The sequence below is a fragment of the Ixodes scapularis genome, unplaced genomic scaffold (genome assembly GCF_016920785.2).
Source record: "Ixodes scapularis isolate PalLabHiFi unplaced genomic scaffold, ASM1692078v2 PGA_scaffold2__306_contigs__length_199485367, whole genome shotgun sequence".
Lineage (NCBI taxonomy): Eukaryota > Metazoa > Arthropoda > Arachnida > Ixodida > Ixodidae > Ixodes > Ixodes scapularis.
Window position 1 is genome coordinate 36,555,287 of NW_024609857.1, and position 19,392 is coordinate 36,574,678.

Here is a 19,392-nt window from a genome sequence, read left to right on the forward strand (position 1 = left end):
GAGGGGTGGCCCCGATTTGGGTTTTTTTTCCTCCACGTATCGGCTGCTCTTAGACAACTTGACACGCTAACCCGAAATTCTCCGGGTTTTTCCGGGCAGCATTTTCGCCAAAACAACGAACGATCTTCCCTTCACTCAACATCGCTCCTGCTATAAACAAAAAACGAAAGAAAAAAAAAACAAGATTAACCGTTTTGGCAACGTAATTACGTGCACTCGCGTCGTGAAATCCGAGATGAATGGCTCTTACGTTGAGTTTTACGAGACGGAAATACCTCGTAGATGATTCGACTAAGTTCTAAGACCTGCCAGTTCCGGGATATCAAATTCCAGTATGATTAAAACACGAAAATTAAAGAAAAGACCAAAGAGGGCGAAGACGCCGCGGATCGTACAGGTATACGGGTATTCTTGTCGTACGAATCCCAATCTTGTCCGTAAGTTAAGTAGCAAGAATTCTTTACACTTGAACATCACGTTACGTTTAATGCTAGAGCTTTCAGCGCAGCCTAAGGAGGTGTGCGAGCAGTCACTAAAATGCTAAGACGTCGTTGGGTAAAAAAAAAAAAAAAAAAAAAAATGCGAAAAGTGTTTTTTTTTTTTTTTCAGCAAGACTTTTTCACGGTATCTGACACGCTGATTTCCCGTTCTTGTGAACAACGATCCCTGAGAGAAAACGCCGTCTCTTCGTCAACGCCCCCATCAACAAAGCGCCTAACAAGACGATCCAACACAGGCGAAGGAATGCCGTCGACCAACTCGTGTATCTATCAGGGGTAGTCGCGCCGCTCGTCGTCACGCGATGCACGCTGCAGAGCCCGCGTCCGGCACGTTTGCTCCGCCGGCGTCCGCTGACGGCCGACCCAGATGCACAGAGACCCCAAAGACGGATTCCCTCCCAACCGAAATTTCGACATCCAAACCACAGACGAGCCGGCCGTCTTCTGTACCCCGTCCGCAAACCGAGCTGATCATACGGCGGAAGCTAGTCGCACCAGTTACGCGGCGATCTTTCGCCGCGTGGTCACGCTCTCGCCCAAACGCGCGCGCAGAGAGCTGGGTCACCCGATGAAAGGGAGGTTGTTGATTGGTCCGACAAGCGCGTAGCTTCAACTACACTGTCGGCTTAGGGGCGAAGGGAGTATACTGTACCTAAACATAACGCCGGCAGCGGCGCCCTCCAAATCACGAGGCCCGAAATTTCCCCGGCGTGTAGGTACACGAGAGAGCGATCGGTCTAGGAGGAGCCCTCGTGACAGTCGTGACCGGGCTCGCCGCTATTATAACAACAGCGCGCTCGCTGGCGCATCGCATCCGCGGGGACCGGCGTGAGCCCCCTCCGAGGGGTCCGGGGCGAGCCGCGAGGCCCTTCTGCGCAACAACAACAGCATCGACGCCCCTCCTTCTCCGCGCGCGCTCGTGTAATGGGCACCTTCTTGCACTTTCCCTACGCTCCCCTGGTCGGTCCTCCGCCTGGTATGCAGTTCTCTCTCTTGGCTCGTTCTCTCCAGTGAGAGGTTCATTATCCGATGCCCCGATAAGGCGCCGTCTCGTGTCACGAACTCTGGCTGCCGCAGCGCGATGATCGGGACGGCCGCTGGTCGGACCAGCTGCCGCAGCGGCCGCGGTATATGGACGGCCTTGCATACGCGCGTCGGCTTCTGGGGTGCGTCGTCTTGTCTCGCCGTACGAGCCTGTAACGTCCAGTTGGTATGGTGCGTGAGAGTGCAGCGACCAGGCATCGGGGAGAGTTTCGCGCCCACGTTTCATCGGCTCTCCTGGGGCCGGTTCCGCGGATCGTTTCATCAGAAGAGCCGCAGATCGGTCCAGGAACGAAGCGGAACAACGTTTTATGTTTCAAGATTTTGATATCGTCCGCGCCCGCAACGACGAATTCCAGGGCTCCCCACCTGTGACATCACCTGTGACGTGTCCTGACTTTCCTTGTCACAGGCGCCGCAGGGCACCTGCGACGTGTCCTGGCTTCCATTGTCGCAGGCATCATGGATAGTGTGATGGTTTGGACACCGTGCTTTATGCCGAGCAATGTAGTTTTTTTACCCGTTATTAAGAATCAGGGAAATTTCTTACCGACTGTTGAAGATGCGACTCTCCACTTCCGTTTGTTTGACTACCGCGTGTCCGGTTGTCCTCCAGTCAGGTTATGACCTAGTCCCACGATAGTACTGCAGCCAATGCCACAACCACGAGAGTTCGAGGTCGCTGCTTTGAAGCATTCTTCCGCAGAACAAGCACTCGCGCTAGAAATGCACGTCTCAAAGCCAGGTGCGCGGGAGAACTCGAGCTTCTAACCTTGGCTGCAGTCTCACATTAAGTGTGAACGGAGTAAAGAGTGACGAACAGAAACAACAGACACCGACGACACTCAACAACATGCTCCATTCGCGCGAAGGTACTTCGGACAGGCTTGCAGTCTCTCGGTGCTTACGACGCGAGCACGAGTGATTGCAATCCTGCCAAGGATACATTGGCGTGTGTCTGCTGCACGTGTTTGCGGCTTGTCGGTGTTGTTTGTTTCTGTTTGTCGCTCTAGTGGCACTCGGGCACAAGCACTCCGTCGCCCAATGTCGAGCAGACTTGGCGCGGGGAGGGAATAAGGGGAACTCAACTAGTGGACCAACGAAGAGTAGTTGAAGAAAAGAAGATCTATAAAGATGTGTACCAAGCGAGCATTTCGCAAAACTTGCACACTTTTGACAAACAAACATATATATTGAGACAGGGCCGGTAATAACAACAACGGGTCGGTCGCAAAAGAACAACAAAAAACAACAACAACAACAACAAATGAACAAAAAACCCGGACGTTGGGTTGCGCGCGTTTCGTTCGAGTCAGAGCTGACGCAAGAGCTTGAAAACAAGCCATGGCATTCCTGGCGGCCGCTTTTAACAATTTCTCGCGAAGGCGTGACGGACGTCGAAATAGGGGAACGAACGCCGGGCAAGCGAGGAAACGCAGGACAACATCGCCAGTGCAACGCTGGAAGAACGAAACGACAATCGTACACACAAGCGCGGATACTTGCTCCCTGCTCCCGCGCGCGCACGCTGTTGTATACGACTGCCGTAGGTTTGTTTCAATATTCTTGTCTGTCCAGCATCGAACTTGCCGCCCGCCCGTTGCCGTTATTACCGGCCCTGTCTCAATTTGGACTTCCAGCTCCCCGGGCGAAAAAATGGGAGCGACGCCGCGGAGGGACTGGCCCGCCCCGTAGGTGCCGCTGTCACGCTCCAGCGACTTGGCGTCCGCAGCAACTAACACAACAGAACCAAAAAGCAAGAGACAAAAACACGCGGTACAACAATAGAAGCGGCAAAAAAAACGAGGTCATACGAGCACAAACACAAGGGGCAGAGCACGCCTGCATGCCTGGCTTTTTTGCCGTCGCTGCGTGGCGTTCTTTTTGAAGTAATGCGAGTCGCGTAGAGTTTGGCGAAAGACCGTTTCCGATCATTAACGAGGGAGCGCAGCGACGTCGCGTCCGTGCTTTCTTACGGCGCGCGCGGCACTGCGCCCCGTATATTATCGTCGGCCAAGAGACTTCCTCGCGTACAAGTGTCGTCCGACTGCAGCTATTCGCGTCGCTGAACTGTCCTTGTCGTCGCGTAAGTTCGATGAACCGTGAGAGACGCCTCTTGTGCTGTATCTCTCGTGGACGACACGCGCGGCGGAGGAGACGAGATGATACCGGTCACGGCACGAAATAAAGAAATGAACGAATGAAAGAGGAGGAAATGTGCTACTCGTACCGTTACAATTTCTTCTTTTCGCCGGACAGCTCGTATACATGCGTTTGTATGTAGTACGTGCGTGCGCTGTGTTGTTTAACCCAGACTGGCTCGAGGGACTTTTTGGGGGTTCAGAGATGTCGGCCTAGATTTCTCGCCTGAGAGCACTCGGTGGCAAGTGACAAGCTTGCTGGCCACTTTTAGGGGCGTTCTTTTCTTCTTTTGTGTGTGTTTCGGTTTTGCTTTGTTGTGCCTCTGTCGTTTCTTCACACATTGACAGTGGGGGAGGTCCCTTCTCCGCTTGCGCTTCCCCTTTATAAAAAAAAAAAAAAAAAAAAAAAAAGTTTTCTTTCGGTGATGAAGTGAGCTGACGTTGGTCCATTGTGAGTGCATTCCACGCGCGACATTCGTTCCTATAGGCATGCCTGCTTTGAAGAGCCACAGGGCGCTGTATGGCGGGCGGCGGCGTTGCATGCCGCTTTGTCGGCCGCTCTGAATGCTCCGATCGTAAGAGGATTCCAGAGTTCGGCCACCCTGACCTCAATAACGTGTCGCGATTTTGAGTCGTTGCGTAATAGCCTCTTTTTTTTTTTCTTTTCTTTTTCGTATCTGCCGCTGCGTATTGTGAATAGTGAGGTCATCTAACGGTTTAGGCCACACGGAGCTATACAAGCAAAAGGGTGTGTTACGGCGTGTACTCTATACAGACGTATTCGAGGCATACATGTATGTCTAATGCAAACATGCTTGGAACATGCGTGAGGCCTGCCCGCAGATACTTCATGTCCGGAGCGGACAGCGTGTCGTTTGTGTGACGTTGCGCCACTAAATAAGCTAAGCTTCAGAGAAACGACACTTGGCCATATTGTGGGTTAAAATCATAGTTGCCAGTTATTTGAAGGTTCATCTGAAATCACAGGAAACGCTTTTCTGTCCTTCACAAATGCTTAAACAGTTCGCAACAGAGCATAGCAATATTGCATGAGCTTCCGAACACCGAATCTAATGCTGAGGAAGTCGCACTTTTGAATCATGACGATCGGCAGTTGCGTCTGCTCTGCACAAGCACCAAAATGGCAACGCCCACAACAATGTCGGGGAACGGACTGCCAATACTCTAAGCTCAGCTCATTTAGTGGCTCTAGTGTGACATACGAGCAGTGTGAAGGCAACTCAAGCCTCGTGACAAGCCACAGGCATACTACTGTGGCTGACGATGGCAGACTTGCGCGATCGATGTCTCCGCCTGATAGCGCCGAAACTAATTAAGCTTTCTTTTTAAATTATTATTATATTATCTATGGAACCGCCTAAATCTGCTTAGACTCTGTGATGACGCGATTGAGTTCACGTATGACTCACAAGAAAAGCCGTCTAGGTACCGTTCGCATTTTCCAGTCTGGTCGCCTTCAGCTATATCAGCGAGGTCAGAAGCGGACACGGATCGTCGGGAGCCTGAGATGTGATCGCAATCAGCGTCCGATTTAGTTCGCGGGAATTGAGTGAGAGACGCCATTGTTACGAGGTGTAATTAAATCACGCCTTCGTTTTATAGTCTTTAGTTGTTTCCTTTTATCTTAATTTTTGTTTCTTTTATTTTTCCGCTGCCTTTGCGTCCTGATAAACTGAAGCCGGGTCAACGCGTTGTAAACACCGTCGGCAACGCTCGACTGGTTCACCTCTCACCAAAACCAACAAAAATAAGGAAGAAAAAACAAATCCAGAGTTTCGCGACCCCCTTTACACGCCCAAGCATCTGTTGTGATGTAAGGCGCTTTTCAATTCGATCCAGCCGACGATTATTGCGAGCGCACGACGCTTGTATAATGATCGTCATGCATAAGCGCGACGCCAGAGCCGTCAATGAAACCTCCGGACCCAACATAAAAACAAACAAAAAAACAAAAAAACGCAACTCTCAAAACAGCGGCGAGTAATCATGGTTCGTTAGCGTTAATGTCGCAGCGCGACGCGGTGCCAATTTCTAGGCCACGGGCCGTCGGCTTTATAGGTTCGCTGACTAACCATTGCCTTTTCCCCCCCTTTGTTCTCTTTGCAGGTAAGCGTTTCAGCGCTGGCCCCACGAGCCGCGCCCTCTGTCCTGTCGCCCTCTCGCGGGGTCCCCTGTCGTGTATCGCATTGAGGTGAGGCGCGACCTTGTGCAGTCAGACCGACCGCTGGACGCGACCCGGTTTCGACGCCGTACGAACTGCCGGCTTTCTTTTTCCACTCCCATGCGGACAGCTAGGCTGACTGCCGCTCACCTCTGGCGGTAAACGTGCTACTGGTCTGACGCTTTAGACAAACTCTTTATCGCTGCCGGTTGGGTGAAAATCCGGTTTTAATCGACATCAAAGTTTCCGAGGCCATCTGTTGCTTGGTTTCCCTGCTGGTGCAACAGAGAAAATCCGGTGGGCGGGGCTTTGGAAACCGTTGGCTCTGCTGTATGCTGTCCAACTGCGCGAAAAGTTTATGATTGCTGCCCACAGTATGCGTTTGTGGCCTCAAGCATCCTGAGACGAAAGGAGATAAGAAGTGGTCACGATTAGTTTAAGGCCCAAAACCATGATCTGCGCTGAAGAACCAAGCGTGGCGTTGTCTCGAGCAATGTCCAAACCAAGGTCACGCTTTAGGTATTTTTGCGCTGATTTCGCTCATGCTGTTTGGCTTTTATATGTCATTTTCGAGGTTAAGAAAGCAATTTCTAATATGTAACACTACTATTAAAAAACGAAAACAGGTTTACCCATTCGCGTCATTTCCCATAGTACCATGTCAAAGAACCGTATTAAGTATTGTATCCATTTTTCTCGATAAGGAACGCACAGGTAAATTTGCTGTTTGATCGTGGTTTTCGATCGGAATTTCCCTGTAAGGTTGGACATAAATGGCATTGTTTTTGCTGCCTTTCTTCGATAATGTTCTAATTAGCGATATTTTAGTTAGATGTGGCACACTCGATGTCCATATTTTGCGTATTTTAATGTGGAGAATAAATGCATAAAATGTGGGAGGTTGTCTCCAAGCATCCAAAATTGTAAATGGCAGCCGAAAAAAAAAAAAAAGAAAAAAAAAACAATTTCGTTTGTAAAGTACGTGTTTTTTTTGCGTTTTTTTTTTTTGCAGTATTGGATGGCGGTTTATTTTAGCGACTGCGACTGCGACTGTTTACGTCTCACAGCAACCAATCAGCAACATCGAAGGGACACTCGACATCTCTGCGCCCTGTCGAAGTTCACTGACTGCAGGTAGCACTGTGTCGACAAAAAACAACAACAAAAAAACAGCGATGGTGTCGAGCGAAAACGCTTCGCCCGCGGCCTCCCCCCGGTGTGGAAGGGAGGGAGTCCACCCAGGGAACGCCCTTAATGGCGATCTCATTCCGAGCGTGCCGCGGCGTGCTCGCTCGAACAATGAGCCGGCTTTGTAGCCCGCAAATCGAGCGGGGCCCCGACAGATCGGGCGACGCCACCGCCGCCTTTGAGGATCCCTTGCTCTGCTTGCTCAGCGGCCGCGGCGGACACATGCTCGTTCGTCTGCCTGGTTCTCCCCTGGAGACTTCTTTTCATGTCAGCAGCTGAGAAGAACCAGCGGAGAGTATATGCTGTTGGGGAGGCCTATATAGCTGCCTCGAAGCGCGCTTTCTCCCTTTGAAAGTATAGTTTTCTCTTTGAAAGCCCCCGCGGGTTTCGTTGGTTGGTTAGCTCTGTCAGTCTTCTGTCTGGAGACACTCCAGTGCCCGAGGGCAATGAGCCGCGATGCTCCTCCGGCTCTCTTTTTTCTACTGAGGCGTGCACCCTTGCCTTGGAAACACGAAAAGAAAGCGAGAAAGAGACGAGAGGCGTTCCTTCAGTTTCGCCTTCGGTCTTTGCTTATGTGTTGTATCTGAGTGATTGTGAGAGCACTTACGTGGGCTTACTGAATGACGCGCGGGTGGTTGTGACGCATATTGCGAGGGTAACGGGGAGTGACCGCTTCCAGAGACAGTGGAATAGTCGACGATTCGTTTCTTTGAGTGCGCGTTGTGAAGGACTTCGTTACGTATGTATAGTCAATGGAGAGGTTTAGCCGACTACGCTGTGGATTGCGGATCCAGCAGGCGCGTGCTCAGCCCATGCCTCAAAGGAACGGCACGAGTTCCCGTTAGCAACGCAAAGCTCTAGCGCACAATCTGCTAAGAGTCCCGAATACCACGTAGATTGTTTAGTTGGGCAGTGCTGGTAAAGCGCGTTCAGAGGGCGATCCAGATGGAGACAACGTCCTCTCGCGAGCCCAGCACCACTGCACCCGAAGCAAAAACATTAACCACAATGATCGACTTCTTTATTCCTATGATCTCGCCGCGGAACCCCGAAATTTAGAGGCACTCGAAAGGCTGTTACGCTTTTTTTTTCTTTTCTTTTTTTCTCTCAATTTTTTACAATCGCGTCGTAGAAGGTGAAACGCTATTACGGCGAGATCGTTGTTTCGATTACCCAACAGCGCCGGAATCACCTCTAAGTGCCGAGGGCACGTCGCGCAGTTGTTTGTGCGCATCCCTCGCCCCGGTTGGGAGGTTGCTGCTTGCTCGGGAAGAAGGAACCGTTTAACATCGCTCGCGACGATCCTGACCCCCTGCGGTTCGCCAGGGGTTCCACCATGTCCGCATTCTAGCCTAACCGCAACCTCCCCCGCCCTGCAAGGAGCACGGTCAGCTCTCACCAGCAGCCACGCGCTTCGTCAGAATACGAGTCGGTGTGCCTCCGCACGAGATGATGATGATGATAATGACGATGATGATGACAACCCTCGCCAGGTGATTCGGCCGCCGAACGGTCGGGGGAACCGGCAGCGGAAGGTCCCTTGAACCCGCCGGGCAGTTTGGCCGTCGATGTAACCAGCGGCTGAATCCGCTTTCGCTTTTCAAGTCGTTCCACGAAGATCGGATCGCTCCGAGCGCGCGCACTTGCGTTGGGCGATCTGCCGCGTTTGACCGACCGATCGCCCGGCGCTCGTTTTCGAATCGCGAACGCGCATCTCGGTTGGATAGTCGCGCTAAACTGCCCAGGTTTTTTCTACTTTTGCGGGCGGCCTCTGCGGATTGCGGGCCCGGATGATCCTCATCCGTCATAGAATTGGTCTGCCTTTTTTGTGTCGACCCCCACCGCGGCGGGAACGCCGAAAACGAGTGTTCGCTTTGAATGGTGGCGGGCGACTCGCCCGGCGCATCCCGGTGGCTTTCCGCTTTGAGTTGTTGTTGAAAGCGAACGTTTGACCGCCGCGAGACCTCTTGCACCGCCGCCGCAGCGTACGTGGCCGTGAGTGCGGCGATTAGATCCAGCCGTGATCTTGCCTGCCCGGAGAGCGCAGGTGCGGAGGTCTTGCCTCCTCCGACTTCCGGCTTTCCTGCATTCCGACGGCTATCGTCGTCGTCGTCGTCTTGTGAGCGCGCAGTTTGTCCGCCGGCCAGCAGGCAAGGCGCCATGAGCTGTCGATACGTGTGGGCTAAACACGCTGCTTCCCTTTGCTGCGGTGGGAGGATAGCCTTGGAGGCGCGCGCTACGTTGGGTTTCTTCTTGTTCTGCGCCGTTTCTGGAAGCTCGGCCTGGTTTGAGTGCGTGTGATGATTCCCTTCTTTCCACAGTCGTAAACGTCCTTATTTTGTTTTTAACGTGAAACGTTCTTTGGCTTGTTGCTGCGGATTTCGTGAAGCCGCGGCCTGTAATGTCCCACAATGCAACGCGTGCAGTGTTGCATTATGGGACGTCACAGACCTACTAACCGATTCAGTTTCACCGCCAAATATAGCGGAAAAATTGACGTCACGTGACCGGATGTCACGTGATGCTGGGACGTTTCCCGTATGCAACACAATTGCCCAGCAATTTGCCATATAAGCTTTTCTTTAACAGTTTGTGGTCGGAATTTGCGGGTTACGAATGCAGAATATTGATCAGAAAGCCATCTATATTTGTAGACAAGCGTGACGGAAAGTACGAAGAGAAGTTTAGATGAGGGAGTGTGTGTGTTTGAAGCTTTAATGACTCCAGTTGGTTACCCAAATACTTACCAATTTATTGGTGGCTAGTTTGACTGGTAGACCCAAGAACAGCACGAAAAGTGCCAAAAGCGGACCATCTCGCGGCGGCGTTAAGTTTGGAGAGCACTGTACGTACAGGCACAAAAAATATCTACAAATTAACAAAAAAAAATTAGTCGGAGATAAATTGGAAATCCACAAAGTGCGAGTTCACATCGCCATACAGACCCTCGACGTCAGAGTTCTCGCTTCTCTGTTTCTCCATTCATCTACTATGGGCGAGCTAGCGCGTTATAAAGGTATACGATTCTCACCTCATCGTTAAAGGACCGGTTTGGGGAAAACGAAACGGTACGACTATGATCGGTTCCCGCGTACTCGAGGTCCGAGGTTTTCCGAACAACTGTCATTTTTCTTATTTCATTTTTCTCCGATTGGCTGCGTGAGGAAAATAACCATGAGAGGGGACGAACACTCGAAGAAGAAACCGAGTTGTCACCCTCCGCGGGGCATATATACATGGCTCCGTTCGCGGAGCTTAATTTTTTAATTAGCGCCTCTCTCTCGTTTATCTTGCACCCCGATACCGACCTTGGGATCCGGGCTATAGCCGATATTTCCCAACTGTTTCTTTCTCGTCGCTCTCCTTCTAGGTCTTCGTCTAAAGCGGGGATGACCAAACAACGTCCGAAATGTTTTGCCATGTATGTACTTCGTTTCACACAAAGTCCGACCGCTACCGATGCTTCGATCCGATGAATCCAGTAAACAAGCTCTACCAAAAGTACATCGTCACGGCCCTTGTTTTCTTTGTGGGATTTCTATCATCGGCTAAACCAATCACTCACAGAAAAAGTAAGAAAAAAAAAACGCAGGATTTTTGAACCTAAGCTAGGTGGCGCAAGCTACCGCCCGTTAGAAAAGGACATCCATCCATCCATCCATCCGGGGCGAATTCACTGTGCGTGATTGGCTTATTCGGTGATAAAAAACGCACAAAGGCGATTGGCACCGTCACGGTGCACTTTTGGTGCTGTTGATTGGTTCCGTCGAATCGTAATGTCGGTTGCGATCGGGCTTAAAGGGAAGCTGAAGAGGAACAAACAGTAAAAGTTGAAATGTATATAGACACCTTAAATATTATGTGCCTCAAGTTTTCTTTTGATCTAATTAGTATAGGAGCATCGTAATAGCCAACTAAAACTGAAACTGAAAAAAAAAGAATCTAGCAAAAGTGACGTTATCAGCGGAGTCAGATGACCCTTCCTCGCTACTATAGACCGTTCCATTAAGGTCATAGTAGAGAGGGTAAAAGAGAAAAAAAATGCACTCCCCCTCTCACCCCGCATGTCTTCCGCTCCGCCGAGTGGGCTGTAGCTAGCGTCCGGCTGGCGTGCAAACTCTGTTTAAAATCGCGTCATTTTGGAACTTTTAAGCGCAGATGTGCAGATTTTGAAATGCCAGTTATCGTGTAATACTATGCTAGATGAAAATCTCACAGGGTCCAATTGCGCTGTTACCTGCGTGCAAATAAAAAACAAAAATAGGGAAAACTGTGTCAGATTGGCCGGTCTCTTTGGCGAAAAGGAAATCCGGTTGCTGTACCTTTTTTACTATAAAAAAGTTCGTACTGGTGTAGGCCTTTAGCGACCATGAGTGGAAGTCTGAAATCATAAATAAAACGTGCTCCCCTGCCGCAATACAAGCAGTAGTTGAGGGTAGTACTGCCGGCTGACTCAACTGCTATTTAAGTAACGGAAAAAGATATGCTAGTTTATCATTTAGCAAAATAGAACAACAGAGAGCTATAGGCTGATTTTGGAGTAGCCACAACTATTCTAAGAACGCGAACCACCTCACAACGGCAGCCACGAGCGAGAGTTCGATGTTCGGTAGAGCCCGCCGATACAGCCCAAAGATGGAGAACGGCAACTTCCCGGTATGTCGTCTGCTAGCGGAGTAGGGCGCGTGCCCTCTCTCGTTTTACCCCACCGAACCCGCTAAACTTCCCGGATGTGTGGAGAGGGCGCTGCGGTCGAACAAAATGGTGCCGCCCAGAGAGCGCTAAATGGAATGGTCTATAAGCTGGGTCGGATGCCGTCAATGACGTCAGGACGCTTTGGACAGATAACAGGCGGCAGAGAGGATCGCCGCATACCAACACCACCTAGATAAGCAGAAGGCCTCCTTGCATTCATCACAGTCAGATCGATCGAGGCCTGAGATTGGGCACGAGTGCGGTGTCAGTGTTTGGCCGGGTCTCGTGTCCAATCAGCGCGTCGAAGGTCGAACTCGGGTCCAATAGCCGAGTTAGCGCGATCCGACTCTGATGACGTTTCGTGAGGGGAGAAAAGGCGATGCGGAGGCTTTGATTATTCTAGGTGATTATTTGAGCCATACTCCGCGGCATTCGCTGGACGTTTTTTTTTTTAAGTAAATATTGTTTACGTTTACTTTCTGCCCAAGACAAGCGCGATAACTAAATTCACGGGACAAAAAGTTGTAGAAGTCCGCTTTGAACTCAGATTGCTCGAAAAAGTGCTTCAACTTTTTCTTTTAAAGTGAAACCCTAATTTTCGCCTTAGGGCCATTTGAAACGGTAATAGAACGGAGTTATACATGTGATTAAATTCCTTTTTTTTATGTTTCAGTGCAATAGACCGATTTCACCTATAGTCAGGTACAGGTTAAGAAGGTAGCGGCAAATGCCCCTCAAAGGGAATCAGATATCCCTCCGCCACCTGCGTATCCAGTAGCGTCCCACCGTTTCCTTGACGTCGCGGCCAACGCGCGAGGAGGGTCTTGCCTTTCTGTACATATTTGCTTTATTTTTCGACTTTGACTTAGCATTGTGGAAGCCACGAGAGGGAGATCAGAGTTTTCCCCCACCGACGGAAACAAATACGACTTTCGGGTATTAGCTTCCCCCCCGATGGATACAAAGGCTGCTTTCAGGAGCTCGGTTCCCTCTCCGATGAATACAAAGGTCGCTTTCTTAAAAAGTGGGATCGGAGACAAGTGGGAATCCATTGAAGCGGAACAAGGAGCGTTTCCAGTGAACTCTTCTTTCGACTGCGGAGGGATTTGAAACGGGCGCATCACGCTTGTGGGAGGAGCTTCTCCTACCTTCTTGACTTGTAACCGACTATAGCGTTCGGCGCATGCGTGACGCCTCATAACTTTAGTTCACACGAGACAATCGGCAGTGCACTAAACGGCTCCTGCTGTTTCGTGCTGTGCACGGGCAGGCAGCGGTGGCGTAGCCAAACTGGCTCGTGACGTCGGTCCGTTAGCTAGCGATATAAGTACCCGCAATCATATGCGTCCTGCACTCTACGCACAACTGCGATAGAAAGTTGTTTTATTGGAATAAATCTATTTTAGACTAATCTTAGAACCTTTGTTTTACCGGTAGCGCATCCGTGGCGCACCGGATAAGAATGTTGGCCCCGTCTGTACGGTTCTTCGGTCGCCATATCAGGCCTATTCTCTCGCGCGTGATGGATTGATAGCCGGTGCTTGGGAAGGATTGTTTGTCCCGTTTTATCGCCCTAGATGGCTGTCGAGCAGGCTGCCTGACGATTGTTGGTGCCGGATGGCCGCAGATAGCGCCGAATTCAGTATCTGACAGCGCCGCCGGATGGCATTCAATCTCGTCTGTATGTTAGATTTGAGGCTGTTTCGTCTATTTTGTTTTTCCTTTCCCATCTTCATTTTTTTTTTTTTTTTTATGGCTATGGTCTACTAGACAGGGTGAAACACCAGTGCAACCGAAAAGCGCCAGCTAATGAAATTTTGCCGTGTGAAAGGAAATCAGAACACGCAATAAAAAGAAATAACGCGTTAAACCATTATTACTCGTTGAGTGAGGGCGTGCACCGCATTCCTATATATGTAAAAAAATATAAAGCGAGTTTGATATTTAAGTGAATTATTCGAAGTTAACAGATAGATATATAGGCTTTGCCAATGAAACAAATTCCTGGAGATAAAGATATCTTCTCATATGGATTAATTTCAAAAGAAAAGCACGATTGATTGAACTAGTAGTGAGCCACGTAGTATCTCGTTGGGGATATGAAACGAGACTGTGCACACAAAACAAACGCAGAAGACTAGCCGTCGCCACTAAAATGGCAGTGAATGTTGTCCTTGTTCCTTTTTCTTTTTTTTTGTGTGTGTGTGTGTGTGTGTGTGTGTGATTTAATGAACAAAAAAGAAAAGCAACGGCTCTTATTTATTTATTTAAATACCTCAAGGACCCCTATGTGGGTATTACATAAGGGGAGGTGTACAACAAACACCAACAAAAGAAAGGCACAATGTCACGAAAGCAAATGTGCATGTAAAATATAAAAAAAAATAAAAAAAACGTCATGTAGATAAGTATGCAAACACACAAAAAACATCCAATATACCTAGAACGCGATTGCACGTAATAATTCTTTAAATTCTAATTGAGTCATCAGTAGTTACAATTTTTTGGGAAAGCCCGTTCCAATCAAAAGCTGTACGAGGGAAAAAAAAAAAAAGAGTTCTGAAAAGTGATGGTTCTTGCCTTTGGACGCTGTACATCGAGATTGTGACCCGTGCGACGGTTGCGGCTTTCTGAAAGAACGATGTATAATAATCGGAGGCGCGGGTTATGAACAAATTTATAAAATATCGGATTTTCCTGACGCGAAGTCACCGTGTAAGAACGTCACCGACAGAGGCGGGGCCGACTGCGACGAAGGACAAGGATAAAAAAACAAGAAAAACTGACGTTTCTTTTTTCAAGGCTACACAATTCCAATCCCCACCCATTGATTTCCTTCTGGGAACGTAATCGTTTTAACACGATCAGATAAGAGCATCGCCTCAGCCCCAGCGAAAGGCAACGCGTAATCGTTTCTCAACAACGCCCAGACGTCGGAGGCGGCCGCTGGAAGAAAACGACTCGAGCGCAATTCCTTCACCATCCCTCGAAACCCGATACAGCTCGCGACAGCGCGGCGGACGCACAGAGCATAATGACTCCACCAGATCTGATCCTAACGCGGCCGACAGGGGGGGCCATGTGGCCGAACGAAAGAGCATGCCTTGGGTGGCTACCATGCGGACAGACACGGGACAGTCCATTACGACTCGCCGCCTTGTTTATATTATAGCAGACTCTGTGTGTCTGCTCTATCAACAAGTCAGCGTCGAAGATTTGGTCTGGAGAATCGCCCTTCCGGGACTTTCACTGTCTCCCGGTGAACGATTCGGCGACGTCGTGACGACGCTGGCGGCAACGAGATCACGCAGAACAGGCTCTGCTCCGATGGCTCGAGGCAGCTGGCCTCCCCCCGGTCAGTCGGCGGCGACAAAGGAGAGGAAGTCACTGGAGCCCCTGATGGCTTTCTCCGCCCGTCGGTCCCTGTTAACCCAGTCGCAGTCGTGAGGGTCTCGTTGCCGCGGCGCTCTCTTTGTTGGAGGGACCTGGCCCTCTGTTCTGCCCGGTGGCTTCGGTCTTGCGCGCTAGGTTCGCGCCGCTGCAAAGCTCCGGGAGCCGGGTACGTCCCTCCGCACAGCTGCCGAGGATGTAGCTGGGACGTTGTGAAAAGGCTTCCGGGGATGGGGTTGGAGGTTTTTGTCGCTTCAAATGGTTCGTCGGCGTTTAAGTGGGCATCCACGGCGACCGCACATGTCGAGTATAGACTCTTCCGTCAGAAAAGGGCGGTAAGGCTGTTCAACTGCTCTCTATAGCTTTGCTTTGGACACGGTCGGCCGGTGCTTTAGATTTGATTGCCCCGAGATCATTTAGAAAACGCTTTCGTGGTATCTTCCTACCTTTGTACCGGCTGCAAATAGGCGATTTGCCAAAGAAAAGTACAACACGTATACACCGCAACATTTCGTCGTTAAGGGGGCGTTTGCCTGTTCCGTCATTTGTACTCGAGTAGAACCCACACGCGTTGCATACTATAGAGTCGCTCCAGGGCGAGGCAGCTGAATGCGGCCGCGGCCACTTTATAGACAGAGTTCGTTCCGAGACGGATGTTCTCAGTCGTTACCGAAGCGGTGCAACGGACCTCCAAAGTGCCACCGGGTTCTCCCTACCCTCCCTACCACCTCCGCCGACCTTCGCCAAGGTCTCTTCTCGTAGCGACAGCTCGAATTGTTCCCCGGGGGAGGTAGGAGTGTTTTATTGCGCCATCGCCGGGCGCGGAAGAGTCCGCAGCAGGGAAGCGTCGATCGTTGACGTTCCCGCGGCCATCAGCGAGTCCGCAGAGAAGGCTGTGACGACGTTAGGAAGGAGCCGCCACGTCTTCCGCACTGGATGCATCTCGCCGCGATCGAGGGATGCGTGAAACGTTCCTTGATTTACTGACTTTCTTTTTATCGTTTTTTTTTTTTTCTGTTTGGTGGGCGCGTTGGACGGACTCCCACATGGTTGCTTCGTGCAGCGAGTGCTTCATCGTGGAATGCGGGCCCGTGGAAGGGAGGAGCGATCGTCCTTGTCCCGACCGCGCACACCTTGAGACCGGTTCCGCTTTCTCTTCTGCACGCATCTTTTGTTTCGAACGCGCGTCCCATCTGGCCACCGCTGCAGATCCAAACTTGGATACAAGAGCAACAAGAGCTGTCGATTGTTTTATTCCCCACTTTTTTTATTTTTCATGTTTTTTTTTTTTTTTTTTATCTTTATCGCGCTTTCGATGCCGGCGTGGCGCGAGCTATGTTTGCACAGCTCCGATGAAAGCTATGAAAGCGAGGGAAGCCCTCTTGAGGATGCGCGGTTTGGCCCCCAACGTTATCTCTCTGGTTCTGTTTGTTCTCGTTTCAAGGCGAATAGGCGACGGGACACCGTACGATTCGCCACGGGTGTCGACGAGAGGTTGGAAGACGGGATATTGTGTGTTCGGCCTGCAGCTTTCGTCAGGGTCAAGCAGGCACAGCTTGCAGGGGGTCTGCGAAGAAGGACCAGCGTCTCCAAGCAGATACCCCTGGTCCTCTTACTTTCGTGCGCTCTGCTCTATCGTTGACGGGCGAGTCTACAGTAATTCACAAGCTAAAGAGGAGTGTGACCTAATTTTGGCCTCGCCTGTGGTCCAAACCGTTCGTGTTTTTAATTCTTGCTGTCCCTAGTGGGACATGGTTGGGTGGGAGACCGCATGCCAGGGTTGGCTTGAAAATGACATGCCCCTCAGTTTGTAACTGATGATTTGGAATCTAGATATAGACTTGAAGCTAGCATTCTTTGGTGACTTAATTAGCCTTGAATAAATCGCACCGCTTGACGAATTATATTAACTTTTATTACATAGGTGAAGTATCGAAGGATGGGGTGTGATGTCCCGTTTTGTGTATTAAAATCTAATCGGTCCTCATAGGCTGTGTTAAAGCTCCGAGTAACCTGGAAGCTGCGAAACTGCGCGTTGGTTGGAATATTGAATTGTTGACTTTGCGCTCCATAGCGTCCGCCCTTCCGCGGATAGCACAGCCTCCCCAAGTGGCCGGCGTTTCCTCGCACCTCTCCGTTCTTCCCTTTTTCGTTCGTGTAGCAAACCCCACATACAACAGAGAGTGAAAGCCGGCCCTGCCAAATAAAATTAATGCGTTGATAAATGATGCGCAGAAATTGGTCAACAGTCATTGTTCTGACACGCTCGTAGAGCTGTTCTTCACACCATCACCATGTGTCGGCACACATGCACGCTTCAAACACAAAGTTTAGCAGCACGCAAAGCAACAGGCGTTGTAAACCGTGGTCTATAGCTCGTGGACCAAGTTAGCCCTGGTGCTATCAAGCACCCACAGAACGTTTCCATCACGAATGACACCCGGCGGCGAGTACGCGTACCAACCTAGTGACAACGAGATTTTTTTCGCAAGAAGGCCAGCTCTGCGGAGGACCAAAAAGCAATTGCCACACGACGGGAGACTTCAATAACAGCATTCCGCGCGCTCTGTCTTCGAACAAACGCTTGCGCCTGACAGAAGGTGTGTGTGTGTTTGTGTGACGCAAGGCGACTTACACAGCGTGATGGAAAGTATCGTACACAGCTTACGAAGGGTGGTATAAATGCGTCCCCCGTTTCGATCAGATTGTTTTCTGTCTCTACCTGCCTTCAAATCTGAGGTTATGTGGACAATCTTCCAAGTTCGATGAGACCGTGTCTCGGGGTTGGGCGGAGACCTCTGTTCGCGATGTACTTCAATTTGGTGTAACATAAGAAAGGCAGGGAATAGCTCGTTGCGTTCATGCGCTCCTTTCTTTGATTCGCTCTTCGTTGTTCTGATCGGCAAATGACACAATCTGATTGGCTGTGGAATGAGAATTTGACGCTCGTTCCAGTATTGTACAACTTGTTTATTATCTTTACTTTTATTATTTTAACGAGTCGTGGCGTTTGATAAAGGGTGGACCAATCTGTTGCTGCACCCGCAGGTGCGCCTGTTTATTTACCTTGTTGTTGTTACTGTTCTCTTTAATTGTTTTTGCTGTTTTTGTTTCGAACGAAAGATGAACAATGGAAATGGCTATGCCTATCGTTCGCTACGTCGTCCTGAAAGTCGATTATGTCTTTAATATCACTAAAATCGGTACAAGAGCTGCATTCCTAATTGTCATGTTACGAATGTAGCACCACAATTGGTAACTGTCCCCAAGTTTTATTAGAAACTTGGTGACAATTGAGGGCGCCTCAGGCACGAACCGGATGTGTGAAGTGTGGCAGCGACGCGAGAATAATGCCTTTGAGCAGCAAGCGAACAAGACGGCAAGGGTCTGACAAACTGAGTAACCATCTGGGCCGACAATATAGACGCAACGAAAAACGTAACAGAACGCGTCGCACGCTCACGACCAGGTAAGTTACCGCCGCCTGTTGTTTTTGCATGAGGCACCAAAATAGTTTGTGAGTGTTTTTATCACCCAACCCCTTTCTCCGCGCGTGGCCATGGGATTGGACATGATCACGTGGCGAAAAATAGACGTATCACTGGTTCAATGAGCAGCTAGCGTCCACCACCACTCTGTCTTCTTAGAGGGGTGGGCGGAGTCGTATAGGATATACTTCGAACGTACCCGGTTCTCGGCGCAGGGGTGCGATCTTCGGGAAGGCACATCATATCTCCCACAGCACCGTATAACAAACAGCCTGATGGATCGGCCTCGGGCCAATTACACATTGCTTCCCGTCTTGATCAACCGTACGTTTATACTAAACTCCGTTTCATATTATTTTCTCGTTGCGTTTCGTGTTCTCGCGCTTCTTCTCACGAATTGTGGGCGGTACTATGAAATGTTCAGATACGACGAGCATAACTGCGCAAAGTGCCATATTTGCACAAGCTCACTTGAAAAACGTTTTTTTTTTTTTTTTTTTTTGACATATCTACTTTGTCATACGTACTTACCTCTCGCGCATTTTTGTTGCCGTAACCGGAGGTGCATATCCTTCATTGTGATTCGTAGTTGTTTTGTTCATTTATTTTATTTGAACATATTTCTAGCAGTGAGGCCGAAGCAGGAGGCATGTTCAAAATAAGAGCGTCCTCAAGTATTAACCATGTTATCAAGAAGAGCGTCAAGATTCGCGCTATACGTTTACCACGACGTCGAGCTCATACTTGCAAGCAAGCAATAACCGCTT

The 19,392-nt window shown here is 50.0% G+C and overlaps 1 protein-coding gene across 4 annotated transcripts in view; it reads left to right on the forward strand.

Moving 5' to 3' along the window:
• Nucleotides 1-19,392, forward strand: part of LOC8031543 — a 431,410-nt gene that overhangs the window by 328,362 nt on the left and 83,656 nt on the right. The window contains exon 1 of one of the 4 annotated variants that reach the window (XM_042291806.1): nucleotides 5,878-5,894. The exons of the other annotated variants lie outside the window; for them this stretch is intronic. The gene's annotated coding sequence lies outside the window, so the exon portion shown is untranslated. Of the gene's footprint in view, nucleotides 1-5,877; nucleotides 5,895-19,392 lie in introns of those variants that run through there. 4 annotated transcript variants of the gene reach the window in all.